This window comes from Salvelinus fontinalis, chromosome 6 (genome assembly GCF_029448725.1).
Source record: "Salvelinus fontinalis isolate EN_2023a chromosome 6, ASM2944872v1, whole genome shotgun sequence".
Lineage (NCBI taxonomy): Eukaryota > Metazoa > Chordata > Actinopteri > Salmoniformes > Salmonidae > Salvelinus > Salvelinus fontinalis.
This window is the reverse complement of record NC_074670.1, coordinates 50,037,487-50,059,561: the sequence shown is the minus strand read 5'-3', so window position 1 is coordinate 50,059,561 and position 22,075 is coordinate 50,037,487. Positions and strand designations below refer to the sequence as shown.

General features: G+C 44.6%; 1 long non-coding RNA gene across 2 annotated transcripts in view; it reads right to left on the bottom strand.

The window, feature by feature from the left end:
• LOC129858028 (uncharacterized) overlaps positions 1–21,785 on the bottom strand; it is a 133,849-nt gene extending 112,064 nt beyond the window's left edge. The window contains exon 1 of one of the 2 annotated variants that reach the window (XR_008759974.1): positions 21,334–21,785. This is a non-coding gene — a long non-coding RNA (uncharacterized LOC129858028). The remainder of the gene's footprint in view (positions 1–21,333) is intronic. The other variant, XR_008759975.1, reaches the window with a different exon arrangement.
• Between the last annotated feature and the right edge of the window lie 290 nt (positions 21,786–22,075).

The window sequence follows — 22,075 nt, the reverse complement described above, 5'->3', positions numbered from 1 at the left end:
CCTTGTGGCTGAGGATGACAGTGTGAAGAGCCTACAGCTCTCTCCCTTAACCTCTCTCTATGGTTGTAATGGCTGCTCCTCCTTCCCCCCTCCGAGATTAGCAGCAGTGGGAAGGCAGTGCTGGGCTAAGACAAAACCCTATTCTCTGTGCAGCAGCTCACTTTTGTGACCGAGCTCACATGAGAAAATGGAGGAGTCAGACTTTTTGTTCCACCCACGTGCCTCCCGCCCTCAGGCTCTCCCCCCGGCGCCTTCTCAGGTTTTCAGCCAGTGGCAGAAGTCAGCATGTCGGCCATCCCTCCGATCTCACCAACACACAGAGCAAGACAGCAATTTGTCTTTCGCCATCCACTGTGGCCCTTTTTCCCCATGCCTATGGCCTTTTGCTATATTGCTGGATGTTTTACATCATGTCGCTGGCTGCTATGTCCCGAGAGAGCCCAATTCCGGCATCTATCCAGACTGACTTGCTAAAGCCTGTTAGAAGCAACGATCCTATGAAGGCCCGGAGAGCTCCCATCCCAAAACATGGTGACCACAGCGTTTGGGGTGGAAGATCTGACAGTCCCAGGAAAACTGTGTAATGCCGGATGGTTTCCCTCTTCATCTTAGAGCTCCTCGATGACCAGTGATTCTCCAGTCGGCAATCAGTCATCATACAGGGCTTTTACACTCTTGGAAAAGAGTGCCAACCCCAATGCATGCTCTCTGTTTTACAGTGGAGAAGTGGTGGGACTATACCGTTCCTTCCTACACTCTGTTTTCCGTGGTCCCATGCTCCTTGCAGGATCTTTTGTACAGACAGAAGGTTCATCGCTGTTAAGGTCCTTTAGCCTCTTTCTCGGCCTGCCAAGGCCCCGACAGCTGTACAGTTTACCATAATTGTTGTGTCATCTCTAAGGGGGGCACGTCGCTTACACCCAGTCTCTAAGCCGTTAGCTCATCCTGGGACATGTCTATTGTTCTTGAGATCCTTTCGCAGCATCTACTAGCCGCTGAAAAGCGTGGAGATTCCTCCATCTTTCACTTTACTACTGCCCTTGGAGTTCCTGAGTGGACTGTGCTCTACCAGCCACGGTTTGCGCCGTGTTATGCCCAGGGGGTTTTCAGTTTAATGTACCTAACCCCATCCTTGGCCTGGGTCGACTTTTTCCCATTGTCATAAATTGGAACCTATGGCTTTTCGCCTGTCGCCTTCCCTAGAAAGGTGTCCCCGTTGTTGTCCAATACGTGCGGTCCTCATCTACTTGGATTATAGGAGAGCTCGGGCAAGGGTGTCATGCTCTTCGCTCATTGGGCAACCACCCTCGGAAGATGGTGGACCCTTCTCTATTCGAAGATGTCCTGCCGGATCCTGGGGACCATTATACTGATTTATAATGACGACGGTGACAGCTTTCGGAGGGGCCTGAACGGGCACTCTACTACAGAGGAGTTTATATTTTGGGCACTGTTTTTGGGGCATATCTCATTATACTGAGCTTGTATGTGCCTTGTATTGAGCTTCCCCTCACTTTGTTATGAGGCTTTTCCCCGTTGGGTTGTCTCTGCACCTTTCGATGCATACTTAGTTTCAGGACTAATGCTGGGACTGATGTTGGGACTTGCCTGGCTTCAAGGAGCATTTGCAATATGGGAGTTGGCTGATATGAAACGCTAACGAAGGCTGCCACTGAGACGCATCCGTTTGTTCTGACCCCTGCTGCTAAACAAAATAAATTAAAACTTAAAGAATATTTCAGTGAGTGCAGGTTTATCCTTTCTTTAAGTATTTACCTTTTGAACCCGGTACCCAAATACCTGTTGTCACTACAAAAATTTGACCTGAGCACGCCAATTTCTCTTTCTACGAGTTGGCCACATCCCCACATGTGAGATATCAAAACAAAACATTTAAAGAGATTTTAAGGTTACTTGTGTAAACCCAGTGTTCTGATATCTGATAACCAAATGGCGGGAGAATGGCTCATTTTATGGAATTGATAGTCTCACCTCATTTGTCACTCTACCTGTCTGTCTGCAACAGACACTTTTGGTAGGTACTTCAGAGAGAGCAGGAGGTCCTAGCGGACCCCCACATGTGACATACAGTTGAAGTCAAAAGTTTACATACACCTTAGCCAAATACATTCACAATATCACAATTCCTGACATTTAATCCTAGTAAAAATTCCCTATCTTTGGTCAATTAGGATCACCACTTTATTTTAAGAATGTGAAATGTCAGTATAATCGTAGAGAGAATTATTTATTTCAGCTTTTATTTCTTTCATCACATTCCCAGTGGGTCAGAAGTTTACATACACTCAATTAGTATTTGGTAGCATTGCCTTTAAATTGTTTAACTTGGGTCAAACGTTTCAGGTAGCCTTCCACAAGCTTCCCACAATAAGTTAGGTGAATTTTGGCCCATTCCTCCTGACAGAGCTGGTGTAACGGAGTCAGGTTTGTAGGCCTCCTTGCTCACACATGCTTTTTCAGTTCTGCCCACAAATTTTCTTTGGGATTGAGGTCACAGGGCTTTGTGATGGCCACTCCAATGCCTTGACTTTGTTGTCCTTAAGCCATTTTGCCACAACGTTGGAAGTATGCTTGGGGTCATTGTCCATTTGAAAGACCAATTTGCGACCAAGCTTTAACTTCCTGATTGATGTCTTGAGATGTTGCTTTAATATATCCACATAATTCTCCTGCCTCATGATGCCATCTATTTTGTGAAGTGAACCAGTCCCTCCTGCAGCAAAGCACCCCCACAACATGATGCTGCCACCCCTGTACTTCACGGTTGGGATGGTTTTCTTCGGCTTGCAAGCCTCCTCCTTCCTCCAAACATAATTATGATCCTTATGGCCAAACAGTTCTATTTTTGTTTCATCAGACCATAGGACATTTCTCCAAAAAGTATGATCTTTGTCCCCATGTGCAGTTGCAAACTGTAGTCTGGCTTTTTTATGGTGGTTTTGGAGCAGGTTATGGTTATGTCGATATAGGACTCGTTTTACTGTGGATATAGATACTTTTGTACCTGTTTCCTCCATTATCTTCACACGGTCCTTTGCTGTTGTTCTGGGATTGATTTGCACTTTTCGCACCAAAGTACGTTCATCTCTAGGAGACAGAACGAGTCTCCTTCCTGAGCGGTGTGACTGCTGTGTGGTCTCATGGTGTTTATACTTGCGTACTATTGTTTGTACAGATGAACGTGGTACCTTCAGGCGTTTGGAAATTGCTCCCAAGGATGAACCAGACTTGTGGAGGTCTACAATTTTTTTTCTGAGGTCTTGGCTGATTTCTTTTGATTTTCCCATGATGTCAAGCAAAGAAGCACTGAGTTTGAAGGTAGGCCTTGAAATACATCCACAGGTACACCTCCAATTGACTCAAATGATGTCAATTAGCCTATCCGAAGCTTCTAAAGCCATGACATCATTTTCTGGAATTTTCCAAGCTGTTTAAAGGCACAGTCAACTTAGTGTACGTGAACTTCTGACCCACTGGAATTGTGATACAGTGAATTATAAGTGAAATAACCTGTCTGTAAACAATTGCTGGAAAAATGACTTGTGTCATGCACAAAGTAGATGTCCTAGCCGACTTTTGTTAACAAGAGATTTGTGGAGTGGTTGAAAAACGACTTTTAATGACTCCAACCTAAGTGTATGTAAACTTCCGTATCTCCATCCTTACATCAGAGAACTGGGGTTACGCAAGTAACCTTAAGATTTCCCTGTTAGTCATCTTCCATGCAATCCCTCTCGCTCTATTATTCTCTCGTGAGCGTGCATGCGAGTGTGGCTGGTCAGACTGCATGGGTGTGTTGTGAGTGTATGTGTGTGTGTGTACACATGTGTGAGCTTGTGTGAATGGGTGTGTGTGAGTCTGAATGAGAGCTCTAGTCTAGTGAGTGTGCAGTGTGCACACACAGGCAGACAGAAGTGTGCGAAGCCAATCTCTCCAGTCAGACAGACCAGATCAGTATGAGGAGTTCACTTTGGAAGTAGTATGTTTGCTTCTATTAATCTTTAACTACAGCAAAATAACCAGAATAATTTTGCTACTGTAACTTCTGCTATTCTAAACCAAAAGAAAAACATGCAAAGGGAAGCAAAACTGAATATACAGTAAACAGATTTCATCAAATCCACATCTGACCTGATTTTAAAGGCAGAAAGCACATAAAGAAATCATTCATTATATAAAGTCCTTGGGACTAATGCATTCCTGGATATAGAGTCACTATAGGGTACTGTACTGTACTGTACACTACATGCAGAGTTACTAAAAATCCCCTCAACCCACGGCCATTACTGTGCAGTTTGGGGAGAGCAGAGAGAGCCACAACGGTGGGAGGGGCATTAGGGAAGAGGGAAAGTGCATTTCCATGACAACGGTGAAGTTCACCTCCTGGTGAGTAGGTGGGGCAGGGGGGCTTGACTGAATCCAGGAGGGTCCCATACTCGACTGTCACTCCTATGTTTAGGGACTGGGGTCCTCATAAGACAGGGTGGGTGTTGGCTGCCTGCCTGTAAATAAATAATGAAAACAGAGGGTCTTCCGGGACAGCTTCTGGTAGTAGGATCGGCTTCCTATCCCCAAATCCTAACCTTAACCATTAGAGAGAGACACACAAAAGTAACCTTAGATCAGTGCCAAGAGTTAACTTCACCCTACTGCACAGGGACAGGTCAGTGGGCGGAGACCAGGTCTACTATGTGAGGACCCTCTGTGGTCTTAAAGGAGAGGTGGTGTTGGACTGGCACTAATTGAAAGTGGCGAGGTGATCTGATGACACTGCGGGGATACTCTGGTTTGTCACAATGTGTTTAGGCTTCGTGTTCAAGGGTGGCTGCCCACATAGCAGAGTTAATGAATGAGCCAGCTTAACACAGAGTGCTCAGGACACAGCACAGCGGAGAGCAGTGGCTGGTCTAGAGGAGAACTGAGGTTAGATGAGGAGAGAGACTTTAGTATGACCACTTTCCCTGGCCTCAAACTGAGCAACAAGCTAAAGCACGCCTAGCTATCAGTCAACACTGTCTACCATCATGACTAGAAAGAAATGTTTTTCTCATAATTGTACCTTGTTTTTTTTGCTGCACAGCATCTTCAGCAGACCACTTAATAGCTGTCGAAGAGAATATAAAAATGTAAATCTTAACCCTGGTAGCACTCTGGTTAACCCTGGTAGCACACGGTTGGAGGGTGTCAGTAAGACTTTTGCTACTTTCACAAACATAATTATGGGTACAGTAGCTGGTGGTGGCACGAAAGGGCTGGGTTTTGATTAATAAATAAGTTGCAGGTGTATCGAGGCTAGACCCCACAACCAATGTTTACTTTTTTAATTGGGGCTATGGCAGTCAATTGCAAAACTTTTTAACAGTATTCTCAACTCACTATCATATCTTTTTTATGTGGGGCTAGGACAGTCAATTGCTAATTAGAATGACATATTTTTTCTTATCTCACCACCAAAAATGAGATAGGTGTCGTCAGAGCTTCTCAAAGTCAGGGGGCGTGGTTGACAGTGTGCACCTCATCTTTCCTGTCACATCCAACCTGGATCGATATTTGTTTTTTAATGCGAACGACAGCACTGAATCAGTGTTCCATGAGTTTTAATGCTCGGAGGGAGACGGCACAGTATTCCCTTTAAATCAGGAATCAAAACTCCTCCATAGTGACCCGTGAATGAGTTGTCTGCAGCATTTGGTCACATGACAGCTCGATCAGCTGTTAGATTTCACTTACCGGCATGTCAACTGAGCCAGGATAACAGTTAAATAGATTTCGCTGATTCAGTCATTCATCTGTAGAATGTTTTTGTATTTTCCCTGCATGCTGTCTGTTACAGTGAATTCGTAAAGTATTCAGATCCCTTGACTTTTCCCACATTTTGTTACGTTACAGCCTTATTCTAATATTGCTTAAATTGTTTTTTAACCTCATCAATCTACACACAATACCCAATATTTTTGGAAATGTATTAAAAATAAAATACCACATTTACATAAGTATTCAGACCCTTTACTCAGTACTTTGTTGAAGCACCTTTGGCAACAATTAAAGTCTCTAGTCTTCTTGGGTATGATGCTACAGGCTTGGCACAACTGTATTTTGGGAGTTTCTCACATTCCTTACTGCAGATACTCTCAAGCTCTGTCAGGTTGGATGGTGAGCGTCGCTGCACAGCTATTTTCAGGTCTCACCAGGGATGTTCGATCGGGTCCAAGTCCGGGCTCTGGCTGGGCCACTCAAGGACATTCAGAGACTTGTCCCAAAGCCACTTCTACATTGTCTTGGCTGTGTTCTTAGGGTCGTTGTCCTGTTGGAAGGTGAACCTTCGCCCCAGTCTGAGGTTCTGAGCGCTCTGGAGCAAGTTCTCATCAAGGTCTCTCTGTACTTTGCTCCGTTCATCTTTCCCTCAATCCTGACTAGTCTCCACGTCCCTGCCGCTGAAAAACATCCGCACATGCTGCCACCACCATGCTTCACCGTAGGGATGGTGCCAAGTTTCCTCCAGAAGTGACTCATGGAATTCAGGTCAAAGAGTTTAATCTTGGGTTCATCAGACCAGAGAATCTTGTTTCTCATGGTCTGAGAGTCCTTTAGGTGCCTTTTGGCAAACTCCAAGCGGGCTGTCATGTGCCTTTTACGGAGGAGTGGCTTCCGTCTGGCCACTCTACCATAAAGGCCTGATTGGAGGAGTGCTGCAGAGATGGTTGTCCTTCTGGATGGTTCTCTCGTCTCCACAGAGGAACTCTGGAGCTCTGTCAGAATGACCATTGGGTTCTTGGTCACCTCCCTGACCAAAGCACCTCTCCCCCGATTGCTCAGTTTGGCCGGGCAGCCAGCTCTAGGAAGAGTCTTGGTGGTTCCACTGTGTTCTTGGGGAACTTCAATGCTGTAGATTTTTTTGATACCCTTCCCCAGATCTGTTTCAGAGCTCTACGGACAATTGCTTTGATCTTGTGGCTTGGTTTTTGCTCTGACATGCACTGACAACTGTGGGACTTTATATAGACAGGTGTGTTCCTTTCCAAATCATGTCCAATCAATTGAATCTACCACAGGTGGACTCCAATCAAGTTGTAGAAACATCTCAAGGATGATCAATGGAAACAGGATGCACCGGAGCTCAATTTCGAGTCTCATAGCAAAGGGTCAGAATACTTATGTAAATCTGTTACTTATTTTTTCTCTTTTTTATACATTTGCAAACATTTCCAAAAACCTGTTTTCGCTTTGTCATTAAAGGGTATTGTCTGTAGATTGATGAGGAAAATGTTTAATTTAATCCATTTTAGAATAAGGGTGTAGCGTAACAAAATGTGGACAAAGGGAAGGGGTCTGAATACTTTCCGAATGCACCGTTCATAGGCAAGGAGATACATTTTATTTTCACTACACACAAAGTCAACAAAGTCTGTTTTTTACATTAATTGTGAATGACAAAAGTTCCTCTCTCAATTCGAAAAATCTTTCCAACACTCCTACTCAATAACCACCAAGCCTCGGTGTGAAATAGATCATTGTCATGCTCTGATCCCATATCTCCACATACACTATATATAGAAAAGTATGTGGACACCCCTTCAAATTGATGGATTTGGGTAGTTCTACCACACCCATTGCTGACAGGTGTATAACACCAAGTACACAGCCATGCAATCTCCATAGACAAACACTGGCAGTGGAATGGCCTTACTGAAGAGCTCAGTGACTTTCAACGTGGCAACATCATTTATTTAACTAGGCAAGTCAGTTAAGAACAAATTCTTAGTTTCAATGACGGCCTAGGAACAGTGGGTTAACTGCCTTGTTCAGCGGCAGAATGACAGATTTTTAACCTTGTCAGCTCGGGGATTCGATCTTGCAACCTTTCGGTTACTAGTCCAACACTCTAACCACTAGGCTACCTGCCATTATAGGATGCCACCTTTCCAATAAGTTAGTTCATCAAATTTCTGGCTTGCTAGAGGTGCCCCGGTCAACTGTAAGTGCTGTTATTGTGAAGTGGAAACGTCTAGGAGCAACAACGGCTCAGCTGCAAAGTGGTAGGCCACAAGCTCACAGAACAGGACCGCCGAGTGCTGAAACTTGTAGCGCATAAAAATCATCTGTCCTCGGTTGCAACACTCACTGCCGAGTTCCAAACGGCCTCCGGAAGCAACATCAGCACAATAACTGTTCGTTGGGAGCTTCATGAAATGGGTTTCCATGGCCGAGAAGCCGCACAAAAGCCTAAGGTCACAATGCACAATGCCAAGCTTCGGCTGGAGTGGTGCAAAGCTCGCCGCCATCGGACTCTGGAGTGATGAATCACAATTCACCATTGGATACCAGTAGAACGCTTCCTGCCCCAATGCATAGTGCCAACTGTAAAGTGTGGTGGAGGAGGAATATTGGTCTGGGGTTGTTTTTCATGGTTCGGGCCAGGCCCCTTAGTTCCAGTGAAGGGAAATCTTAACGCAACAGCATACAATGATATTCTAGACAATTCTGTGCTTCCAACTTTGTGGCAACAGTTTGGGGAAGGCCCTTTCTTGTTTCAGCATGAAAATGCCCCCGTGCACAAAGCAAGGTCCATACAGAAATGGTTTGTCGAGCTCGGTGTGGAAGAACTTTACTGGCCTGCACAAAGCCCTGACCTCAACCCCATCAAACACCTATGGGATGAATTGGAACGCTGACTGCGAGTCAGGTCTAATCGCCCAACATCAGTGCCTGACCTCACTAATGCTCTTGTTGCTGAATGGAAGGATGTCCCCACAGCAATGTTCCAACGTCTAATGGAAAGCCTTCCCAGAAGAGTGGAGGCTGATGTAGCAGCAAAGGGAAAACCAACTCCATATTGATGCCATGATTTTGGAATGAGATTTTCGACGAGCAGGTGTCCACATACCTTTGGTCATGTAGTGTAGTTTACAATCAAAGTTACCTGCTGCATATCTCCAAATTCTGCAATCAGCCAATCTGCTTCCAGTTGCTCTCGGTGTATCCATTATAGCTCAGTGGGTGTATCATACAATGCGTCCATATGACAGAGGGAGACACATTCATAACGAGAGTGCAGAGGCCTGCCCACCGTTCCATGATAGATTGAGCCCCATCTGTGCAAAAGCCCATCATTCGATCCATGTAATCAGTTTTTTGTCAATATAGCCACACAGCACACTGAACATCCCCTGTGCCGTTTCATGCTCGGGAATCGAGAGGCAGAACAATACGTCATCGTGAATAGCATCCCCCAACAGTTAGCAAACGAAAGTCAATGCATGGGCATCTCTGCCTTCAGCTAACATCTATTTAGAGAGCATAAGAGTTTCACAGTGTTACCTGACCAAGGTACTGATGTGAGTTTCTGCCTCCCCACACATTGTTTTCAGCATTTCACTTGCAGCCGGTGAAATCAGTCTGCATTAGTGTGTGGTTTCATAGCGTAGAGGGTTTAGTCATTCACCATGGAAAGGATTCAAGTGCAGCGGTCAAGTGCGTCTTTTCCCACAATCTAAGGGCGCTCTCTGGTTGAATTTTAACTTTTAGATTTGAATCATTTCCATTTCGATTTTTAAGGTTAACCACATTACAATGATTTTGAGAGACAAAGACGATATTATGACAGTCATTTTTTTTTACCAGGATTTTGGAAATTCTCCCGCGACCCCATTTTCATATCAGGTAACTTTGTTGAACATGTTTGCAATCCACATTGTTCTGAGTAATTTAATGGCTTCAGCATGGAAAGATATTGTTAAACACAGCATTCACACTGAAAAAGGCCTACTATGTCTACAAAATGTATTATGTCTGAGCCATGGACATGCCCAACACTGTCATTAAGACAGATTAAATCCACTATTGATAAGACCTAAAAAAGGTGAATAATTCCAATCAAAGTCTAATAAAATAAAAATAAACTTGTTTTAAACGTCCAAATACAGTTACAGGTACCATAATTGCTCCCTGTGGGCACATAATATTAGACCTAAAACAACACACTATGGAGGGTGGAAAAAGAGCTGGAAAAATATCCAATAAAAAGAGAAAGGGGGAATGTCCACTCACCGTTATACTGCCCCCAAACATACAGTACCAGTTAGAGGTCGACCGATTAAATCGGAATGGCTGAATAATTAGGGCCGATTTCTAGTTTTCATAACAATCGGTAATCTGCATTTTTGGACACCGATAATGGCAGATTACATTGCACTCCTCGAGGAGACTGCGTGGCAGGCTGACTACCTGTTATGCGAGTGCAGCAAGGAGCCATGGTAAGGTGCTAGCTGGCATTAAACTTATCTTATAAAAAACAATCAATCTTAACATAACCACTAGTTAACTACACATGGTTGATGATATTACTAGTTTATCTAGCTTGTCCTGCGTTGCATATAATCGATGCGGTGCCTGTTAATTTGTCATTGAATCACAGCCTACTTCGCCAAACGGGTGATTTAACAAGCGCATTCACGAAAAAAGCACTGTCGTTGCACCAATGTACCTAACCATAAACATCAATGCCTGTCTTAAAATCAATACACAAGTATATATTTTTAATCTGCACATTTAGTTAAAATTGCCTGCTAACATGAATTTCTTTTAACTAGGGAAATTGTGTCACTTCTCTTGCGTTCAGTGCAAGCAGAGTCAGGAAATATGCAGCAGTTTGGGCTGCCTGGCTCGTTGCGAACTGTGTGAAGACCATTTCTTCCTAACAAAGACCTTAATTAATTTGCCAGAATTTTACATAATTATGACATAACATTGAAGGTTGTGCAATGTAACAGCAATATTTAGACTGATGGATGCCACCCGTTAGATAAAATACGTAACGGTTCCCTATTTCACTGAAAGAATAAACGTTTTGTTTTCGAAATTATAGTTTCCAGATTTGACCATATTAATGACCTAAGTCTTGTATTTCTGTGTGTTATTATATTATAATTAAGTCTATGATTTGATAGAGCAGTCTGTCTGAGCGGTGGTAGGCAGCAGCAGGCTCGTAAGCATTCATTCAAGCTGCACTTTCGTGCATTTGCCAGCAGCTCTTCGTTGTGCTTCAAGCATTATTTAATCCAAATTGAACATGTTTCATTATTTATTTGAGACTAAATTGATTTTATTGATGAATTATATTAAGTTAAAATAAGTGTTCTTTCAGTATTGTTGTATTTGTCATTATTAGAAATATATATATAAAAATCGGCCGATTAATCGGCTTTTTTTGGTCCTCCAATAATCCGTATCTGCGTTGAAAAATCATAATCGGTCGACCTTTTAATACCAGTCAAACGTTTGGACACATCTACTCATTCCAGGTTTTCTTTATTTTTACTATTTTCTACATTGTAGAATAATAGTGAAGACATCAAAACTATGAAATAACACATATGGAACCATGTAGTAACCAACAATTCTTTTAAACAAATAAAAATATATTTTATATTTGAGATTCTTCAAAGTAGCCACCCTTTGCCTTGATGACAGCTTTGCATTCTCTCAACAAGTTTCATGAGGTAGTCACCTGGCATGCATCTCAATTAACAGGTGTGCCATTTTAAAAGTTAATTTATGGAATTACTTTCCTTCTTAATGTGTTTGAGTCAATCAGTTGTGTTGTGACAAGGTCGGGGTGGTATACAAAATATAACCCTATTTGCTAAAAGACCAAGTCCATATTATGGCAAGAACAGCTCAAATAAGCGAAGAGAAATGACCGTCGATCAATACTTTAAGACATGAAGCAGTCAATGTGGAAAATTTCAAGAACTTCAAGTGAAGTCGCAAAAACCATCAAGCGCTATGATGAAACGGGCTCGGATGAGGACCGCCACAGGAAAGGAAGACCCAGAGTTACCTCTGCTACAGAGAATAAGTTAATTAGAGTTACCAGCCTCAGAAATTTCAGCCCAAATAAATGCTTCACAGAATCAGGCTTGAATCAGCGTGAATCAGGCTTTCATGGTCAAATTGCTGCAAAGAAACCACTACTAAAGGACACCAATAATAAGAAGAGACTTGCTTGGGCCAAGAAACACGAGCAATGGACATTAGACCGGTGGAAATCTGTTCTTTGGTCTGATGAGTACAAATTAGAGATTTTTGGTTGCAACCGCCATGTCTTTGTGAGACGCAGAGTAGGTGAACGGATGATCTCCGCATGGGTGGTTCCCACCGTGAAGCATGGAGGAGGAGGTGCGGTGGTGTGGGGCGCTTTGCTGGTGACACTGTCAGTGATTTATTTAGAATTCAAGGCACACTTAACCAACATGGCTACCACACCATTCTGCAGCAATACACCATCCCTTCTGGTTTGCGCTTAGTGGGACTATCGGTTATTTTTCAACAGGACAATGACCAACACACCTCTAGGCTGTGTAAGGGCTATTTGACTAAGAAGGAGAGTGATGGAGTGCTGCATCAGATGACCTGGCCTCCACAATTTCCCGACCTCAACCCAATTTGGATGGTTTGGGATGAGTTGGACCGCAGAGTGAAGGAAAAGCAGCCAACAAGTGCTCAGCATATGTAAGAACTCCTTCAAGACTGTTTGGAAAAGCATTCCTCATGAAGCTGTTTGAGAGAATGCCAAGGGTGTGCAAAACTGTCATCAAGACAAAGGGTGGCTACTTTGAAGAATTTTAAATATAAATATATTTTGATTTGTTAAACACTTTTTTGGTTACTACATGATTCCATATGTGTTATTTAATCGTTTTGATGTCTTCACTATTTTTCTACAATGTAGAAAATAGTAAAAATAAAGAAAAACCCTTGAATGAGTAAGTGTGTCCAAACTTTTGACTGGTACTGTATATAAACTCAGCAAAAAAAGAAACATCCCTTTTTCAGGACCCTGTCTTTCAAAGATAATTCCGAAAAATCCAAATAACTTCACAGGTCTTCATTGTAAAGGGTTTAAACATTATTTCCCATGCTTGTTCAATGAACCATAAACAATTAATGAACATGCACCAGCGGAACAGTCGTTAAGACACTAACAGCTTACAGACGTAGGCAATTAAAGTCACAGTTATGAAAACTTAGGACACTAAAGAGGCCTTTCTACTACCTCTGAAAAACACCAAAAGAAAGATGCCCAGGGTACCTGCTCATCTGCGTGAACGTGCCTTAGGCATGCTGCAAGGAGGCATGAGGACTGCAGATGTGGCCAGGGCAATAAATTGCAATGTATAAATGTCCGGGAACTTGCAGGTGCCTTGGTGGAAGAGTGGGGTAACATCTCACAGCAAGAACTGGCAAATCTGGTACAGTCCGTGAGGAGGAGATGCACTGCAGTACTTAATGCAGCTGGTGGCCACACCAGATACTGACTTTAACTTTTGATTTTGACCCCCCCCCCCCCCCCCCCCCTTTGTTCAGGGACACATTATTCCATTTCTGTTAGTCACATGTCTGTGGAACTTAAGTTTATGTCTCAGTTGTTGAATCTTGTTATGTTCATACAAATATTTACACATGTTAAGTTTGGTGAAAATAAATGCAGTTGACAGAGAGAACGTTTATTTTTGTTGGCTGAGTTTAGATATCACTGCTGAAAGGTTAAATATGGCCAGCCGTGACATTGCCACGTGAAAGGCAAATATAGCCTACAAGCGGATTCATCACTGAATTGCGATTTGACAGTTAGGTCCAACAGACAAAAGCAGAAGAAAAACAATAAGGAGCCTTTTTAAATAACATGATGTGCCTAAACAGGCTCCCTACTGTCACTGACACCTTTCACCCAATGGACATCGCACATGATGAGTCAAAACTTTTTACCGAAGCTGGACGAAGATAATGTCCAATATAAATAAAAAAGGGGAATGTGGTTTGACTGTTTTTCTGCTCGTGATATTTGAATAAAACATTGGTGATGTGCATAAGTACTGTGTGCGCCTCTGCTATCAAAATCAATGCCATTACCAACTGCGTTACCGCTAAGACCATGTTTTGGTCGGTATTACATATCTCTAGTTGCGCTTACTGAAATTAGCACATGTTTTAAGGACACATCTAAAAATATTTTCACCCCTCCCACCTCTAAACTGGTGTTAGACAGGTAAATTGCCAACCCTGGTGTAAGGGGTGGAAAATGCCAGTGCGCTATTTTTTACATGGCGCAATTGCAAACTAATGTGCATTTGACACTTGCGCCTCAGCGCCAGCCAAAAATAGATCCCATAGTCTGAAAAGGAGGGTACAGGGCAGCGTTGATTTTCATGGGTGTCATGTACAGTACGGTATGTTCATCCTGCACATGATATATGCTCATGTCAGCCAACCACAATTGTTTCTACATTAGACATGGGAGAAGGGAAGGGAAGTAACGAAATATGAGAGAAATAGATCTTCTGGACTAGACGGCACCAGACACACACAGACATACACACTCCTGGACTAACACCTTCAGTAACTGTAATAGACCATCAGTGCCACATTGGAGCCCCCACACACATAAACACCATCAAACATAAACACACACACACACACACACACACACATACACACACCACACAGACACAGAGAATAACGGTCAGCCTTTACCGGTACACTTGTAAAGATATGATTTACACTTGTGTACTAAAAACACCTTGACACAAACAAACACATTCAAAGTGCAGATGGCTCAAGCCTTCAAAGTATGCCAGTGTTTGGGCAAAAACATATTTTTTTAATTACACCGTAACATTTTTACGTGGCAAACAACTGTTGTTATGCAATCTGGTTTCCGAGCTGGTTATGGGTGCACCTCAGCCACGCTTAAGGTCCTAAACGATATCATAACCTCCATCGATAAGAGACAATACTGTGCAGCTGTATTCATCGACCTGGCCAAGGCTTTCAACTCTGTCAATCACCACATTCTTATCGGCACACTCAACAGCCTTGGTTGCTCAAATGACTGCCTCGCACTGTTCACCAACTACTTCTCAGACAGAGTTCATTGTGTCAAATCGGAGGGCCTGTTGTCCGGACCTCTGGCAGTCTCTATGGGGTTACCACAGGGTTCAAACCTCGGGCCGACTCTTTTCTCTGTATACATAAATGATGTCACTCTTGCTGCTGGTGATTCTCTGATCCACCTCTACGCAGACGACACCATTCTGTATATTTCTGTCCCTTCTTTGGACACTGTGTTAACTAACCTCCAGACGAGCTTCAATGCCATACAACTCTCCTTCCGTGGCCTCCAACTCCTCTTAAATGCAAGTAAAACTAAATGCATGCTCTTCAACCAATCGCTGCCCGCACCTCCCCGCCCGTCCAGCATCACTACACTGGACGGTTCGGACTTAGAATATGTGGACAACTACAAATACCTAGGTGTTTGGTTAGACTGTAAACTCTCCTTCCAGACTCACATTAAGCATCTCCAATCCAAAATTAAATATAGAATCGGCTTCCTATTTCGCAGCAAAGCATCCTTCACTCATGCTGCCAAACATACCCTCGTAAAACTGACTATCCTACTGATCCTTGACTTCGGTGATGTCATTTACAAAATAGCCTCCAACACTCTAATCAGCAAATTGGATGCGGTCTATCACAGTGCCATCCGTTTTGTCACCAAAGCCCCATATACTACCCACCACTGCGACCTGTTTGCTCTCATTGGCTGGCCCTCGCTTCATATTGGTCGCCAAACCCACTGGCTCCAAGTCATCTATAAGTCTTTGCTAGGTAAAGCCCCGCCTTATGTCAGCTCACTGGTCACCATAGCAGCACCCACCCATAGCACGCGCTCCAGCAGGTATATTTCACTGGTCACCCCCAAAGCCAATTCCTTCTTTGGCCGCCTTTCCTTCCAGGTCTCTGCTGCCAATGACTGGAACGAACTGCAAAAATCACTGAAGCTGGAGACTCATATCTCCCTCACTAGCTTTAAGCACCAGCTGTCAGAGCAGCTCACAGATCACTGCACCTGTACATAGCCCATCTGTAAATAGCCCATCCAACTACCCTATCCCCATACTGTTATTTATTTTGCTCCTTTGCACCCCAGTATCTCTACTTGCAGACTCATCTTCTGCACATTTATCACTCCAATGTTTAATTGCTTTATTGTCATTTATTTAGCCACTGTGGCCTATTCATTGCCTTACCTCCCTTATCCTACTTCATTTGCACACACTGTACATAGACTTTTCTATTGTATTATTGACTGTATGTTTGATATTCCATGTGTAACTCTGTGTTGTTGTTTGTGTCGCACTGCTTTGCTTTATCTTGGTCAGGTCGCAGTTGTAAATGAGAACTTGTTCTCAACTAGCCTACCTAGTTAAATAAAGGTGAAATAACAATAAATAAATAAAAAGACAAACTTTTCATAAAATTACCTAGCTAATATCTGAGGAGAGCAAGCAAACGCATCAGTCTGGTAGTTAGGTACCTGAGGCAGCTAAACAAGATGTCTTCTCGCCTTTTCTCTTGTCTGGGTCTTGTGTGCACTCGAAACCCTGGTCCTGTCTATGTACACGGTGTGAGGCCTGCCCTGGGATGAGTCTCCAAATCAAATGAGGAGGGAGGGAAACCATTTGCATTGCAAATACACCATGGATGCAAATCCTGTTTGCCTTGTCGGTCGGAGGGCTGATGTGGAGCTGGAGGATGGAGAGAAGCACTGGCAGATCGAGGAATCCCCCCCCCCCCGGACCTGGACCACCATCCCTGGTCCTCCTCTCCCACCCAGCCACCCCACTCCCCCGACACGGGTCCAACACCCTTACCTCCTCCCCCGGGGGGTCAAGGGGAATTTAACACGCAGGTCCCACATTCCTCCAAGGTGATAAGTGCCCTGGCAGCAGGCAGGGGACCCTCATGAGCAGGGTAAACAAGCGGAGGGGTGTATCTCTACCCCTCTCCCCTACAAACACTGGCCCCCGCTACCTCCGCATTCCCACTCCTCAACGTCAAGTACGGCTGTTGCCCCGTGAACTATGGCGTCAAGCACGTCGGCCCCTGGCAGCGTATGTCGTCACCCATGACGCCCATCGAACCGGCTGCAAGGTTTATTTAGTCGCTAAGAGTGCAGAGCCGTTTGCTAGAAGAGCCCCTATCAGCCCCTACTACCAGGTCAGAGCAGACAAGCCTCTTCACACATTATAGATCCTATTCAACCAGGGCCAGGCTAATGCCCTTTCAATAAACTGTTACGAGTCTGGCTAGCTGGGATTTATGCGGGAATCACCACGGCCGTCACCGCTCCCACAAACATCCGCTCAGCTTAATCACCCCCCCCCCCTCCACCTTTTCCCCCGTTGTCGGTGGACAAAGAGCGGTGTAAGCAGAGGGTGATGGATGGAGCCTACCACAAGTCTGCCACTGTTACTGTAGAGCTGCTGCTCTCTTTCCTTCCACTCATCCATCAAACTACAGTCCGAGCATCATCACTCCATCCAACGCCTACATCTTAACGGCCAATCATATGTTCACCGCTTATATGTGACATGTAGTGTATATTATTAGCCCGAAGATGTAACTAATACGACCAGGGTAAATGTTCAGTAGGGTGACTCATGAAGCCTTCAGTATGTGGGGAATTCAGCTCTCTGCACATAAATCCATCGATAATACTCTCTTTGACAACCCCCAGCAGGATCATATAAAATAATGTACCCCTTTACCTTCTCATAGGCATCAATCAAATGCAGCAGAACACTTCTCGCTGTGCCATTTGCCTATTGTGTTCAGCCCACTGAGCTTACAGAGCCCAGACTGTTTGATCTGGGAGGCGGGGAGAGAGGGCCTATTCTTGTGGGCCTGTGTTTCCTGGTTTGTGCCCACATGTGGTTCCTTCCCTCCAGCCACACACTGAGGCTGAGGGAGGTTATAAAAGCTGAGGTGGTGATTAAGAAACAGGAATAATGACCTCCATAAAACCAGGAATGCGTTTAACTGCTACAGCAGCTCTGGAATCATTCTAAAGCGGAACGCCTGCATTAATATCAGGAATTACACCACTATTCTCAGGAAGGTATTCACTTATTGTATTTAGTGTATTTACTGTAATGTGGGTCTTGAAATTAGGGTATACATGGGTATTAACGTCGTTTAGAAAGGAAAGGGGCATGGTAGTGCATGAGAGGCATACCCGGTATTCAGTGTAGTATGATTATGCCTCCATGGCTTGGAGGGTGAGCCGAGAAGATTTGAGCTCTACCTCAGTGGCAGGGCTGACCTAACTACCGGATTTACATTGCTGGAAATGTGTGGATCCTTCCAAATCCAGGATTAGAGGAGTCAAGCGTGTGCACTCTGACTTCCACTCTCTTTCTCCTCCTCCTCCACACGCACACAAACACACCCGTACACAAACACACATGGTATGGACTTGTAGCGGCCTTATGCTCCACAGGGAGCAAAGGGAAGTTTAAGTAAGTACACACACTCTGACTTCCTCTCTCTCTCTCACACACACACACACACACACACACACACATGCATAGGTGCACACACAAACACACTAAACTTCCACTTTATCTTTCTTTCTACACACCCAAACACACACACACACAAAACCACACATGCGTGGTGAGTCCCTGCTGCCTGCGTGCTCAGCACACCCAAACCCCATCACTTTCTTCATTACAAGAGCTTCATGGCTTTTTAGGGGCTCTGCGCTTTATCAGGGGATTTCACATTTCCCAGGCTGCCACTTGACATGGCTCATCCAGCTGCCAGCAATCAAGCCAGGCTGCAGAATGGAGGGCTGCAGAGGGGCAGTGGCCGCCCAGCCTCCCCAGACTCCAGGCTGCACCTTGATTTGAGCCAAGCGCCAAAGAGCCACTGCTCCTGCTAAGCCCCCATAATTATAGGTCACAGATCCCTTCCTGCCTTCCACCCACATCACATACTGACCTGGCCTAATAGGGGGACTGGTGAGAGAGAGAGAGAAGAGAAGAGAGAGAAGAAGAGAGGGACAGCGGGCCAGGGGATTTTCTCTCTTTACTTGAGAGACAGTAAAAAAATTAAGTGTGCATGTGTGTGTTTGTGTATGTATGTGCGTGTGCGCTCATGCACGTGTGTGAGTATGCGCGCGACTTGTGTAACGTGTGTGTGTTTGTCTAATTGAGAGGTAAGCAAAAAAAAATGCCTTTAAAGTTCCCAATAAATATCCTGCCCGTAATTGTAAACACCTGCCCATAAACCCCTAAGGAATGCTAAATGAAACCAAGTTACAGAGCCAGTCTCCTGTCTGGAGTCTCACGTCAAGACAGCAGGATTTGTAATGGCTGTAACCAGGATTAGGGAGTTCAAGCAGAACAGCCAGGGAGAAGAAAAAAACTGCACAGCAACAATACAGTACCTTTTTTCCCAGCAAGACGAGTAGCCTTAATAAGCCTTTCAACTTCACCATCAAACTTCAAGTTACCTACTCAATGGGGATTATAACAAAGAACAAAATAACCTGATCATGTATGGAACTGGAACAAAGTGTGAGATCATCACATGTGTGAAATCATGTCAAATGATTGTAATCATTTGGACTGGAGCATTTGTTTCGGTGAGTAATGGAATGTTATGAATGAATATATGGTGGATCTACCCTGATCCCCCCCACCCTGACTGAGCTAGATATAGCAAGACAGATGATGATTATAATACACAATAACACATCCTCCTGACCCCCCCAACACACACACACACACACAAAGTGGCTGGGGCAGGAAGAAGCTCTTGAACTTGCTTTCGCTTCGGACCCTCAAGGGACGGGGGAGGAGGGGGTATGTGGAGCTATCTGACCCCAGGGACGCAGACGCTACCCTCTTCGCCCCCATCTCTAGTTTCGATTCCCCTGGCTCCTGACGCCTACCTCCCTCTTGCACCTGTCGGCCGGCAATAGACCCCCCTCCCGGGACCTTTCAGCAGCCTGAATATATGGCCCTGCTCGCTGGCTCTGCCTGGCTAATTACTGATGGGCCCATAGGCCATGCTAGGGCCAGGCTCTTAGTTACTACTGCTACCCTTAGCATCTCTTAGCCCGGCCTGGCCCGGCCTGGCCCGGCCTGGCCCGGCTGCCCCCCCCCCCCACTACTCCATAGCAGGCACCCTGGGCTCCTAGCTACGTAGGCAAACTGAGCCACGAGTTGCCACAGTCGACCTGGAGATGAAGCACCCTGTCTACACGCAAGCCATGAACAATAGAGCTATCACTCCAGACTAGCAGGCAACAGCAGCTTGAGTCATACACACTCTTAATCCCATAGGTCGCTGCACGAACGCATCACACACATAGGCTACATTCATATACAGTGGTATGCAGGAGGCAATGCGCATTATTCTACAGTTATGGAAATGTTTACTCCATTCGCACAGCATCAGTAGCCTAGTTAAAATATTCCATAAAATACCAGATATTCAATTAAATAATGGATACCATACCATGCATGCAAATCATGAGGGAATTCTTATAGGATTGCCTACCCACTGGGTACACACTGGTTGAATGAACGTTGTTTCCACGTCATTTCATTTTAATTTAAAATGTTGAATTGACGTCTGTGCCCAGTGGTACATTCGTGTAAATAATCCAAATACTTTCAAATTATGAAATATTTAGGCCTATTTGGAGAAAATGTATTCATATGATCTGCATATCACTTCATTATCCAATCAAATTCGTGTCCTGGTAGATTTGTGCAGCAGTACATCCGAGTATTCCACTAGAGTGTTATGAAATAAACAGCTCCCCCCACACACTACAGAAGCCTACCTCAGTTAAAAGAGGGCGGACAATAACAAACACCACGTGACTGACTGCAGTAATTTGAGCCTAGACACGAAAGAATCAGGCTCAGAGCGTCCTGCTGTCCCGCGGAGGAGGAGATGCACCAACTCATCCCAACACGGGGTGTTCATTTTCCTATCACTAGTTCGTAAATTCCTCTGGCATCCTTAGGGTTTCAAGACAATCTCTTATATGAAAACATTTCCGTTTTTAAAACACATAGTATCGCTCCAACATGCGCAATAACATTTATAGTACAATCGGAACAGTTAGGTAAGATGTTCAGCTGTTCTGAGTCTCGTCTCCCCCCCCCTGTTTTCTGCCGATTGCACCTGCCATTCAAGCTGAGGTCGTTACATAGACAATGTTCCCTTTCGATCTAATTGCAGCACATTATATTGTCGCCCTTTACATTACAGCCCTGTCCGTGGCTCAAAAGAGTGCGGCATCCATGGACGTTATTTGTCTCCATAACAACTCTCGTTTACTGCATCACCGGCGTGAGACAGAGGGGGAAAGTGTGGCATAGCATCTGAACTTGTGCGTGGATGAAAGTAGACCGGTTTTAAAAAGCGCTCAGTCAGCACGCGACTCACTCAGTCTCCTGTGCCTCTGTCTCGCCTGCTTGGTTCAATCCTACATCCTCCAGCGAGCATCACTTGTCTGGACCCCGCTGCGAGGAAGCATCCTCCAGCAGCACGGGTTCTGGACATCCTAGACAGCCCGTCCTGACGTTTGGACCCGGTGATGTCACATCCTGTCTGGGTAATACATAACAAGCCCAGGCATATCAAAATAAAAGATGAGAATTGGAAGTGATTTTTCCGGGTCACACGGACGAGTTCACAAGGTCAAGCAGGAAATAAGCGGCAGGCAGAAATACGCCATCCTGAGAGTTGTGAACATTTAAAGTGATACCGGACATACCATCTCGATCATCCGTTGGTGACACGGGCACATTATACTTTTATATAATCATCTGATCCACAACCATCCTATCCCTTGAAGATCCGCAGTCGTCTTTTCATTTCCTGGTACGATGTGCGCATTTACGTTGAGGCGTAAACTATTATGCAATATGAGCTGCTGCATCGTCAGATACTGTTTTAACGTACGGTTTTTTTATCCAGAGGATATAGGCTAGTGAGCAGCTGGGTGGCTTTAAAGGAATAGTTTACTGAGAAACGGAAAGCAGCAGTTGATGGAGAAAAATAGACACTTGTTACATCATACAGACCAAGTCTTGTCCATAGTGTCTAATTAAATTCCCTAACAAATCCCTGACCTATTTTCACCCTTGTAGAGTTGCAAAGTGTTACACAGTGTGATAATTGTTAA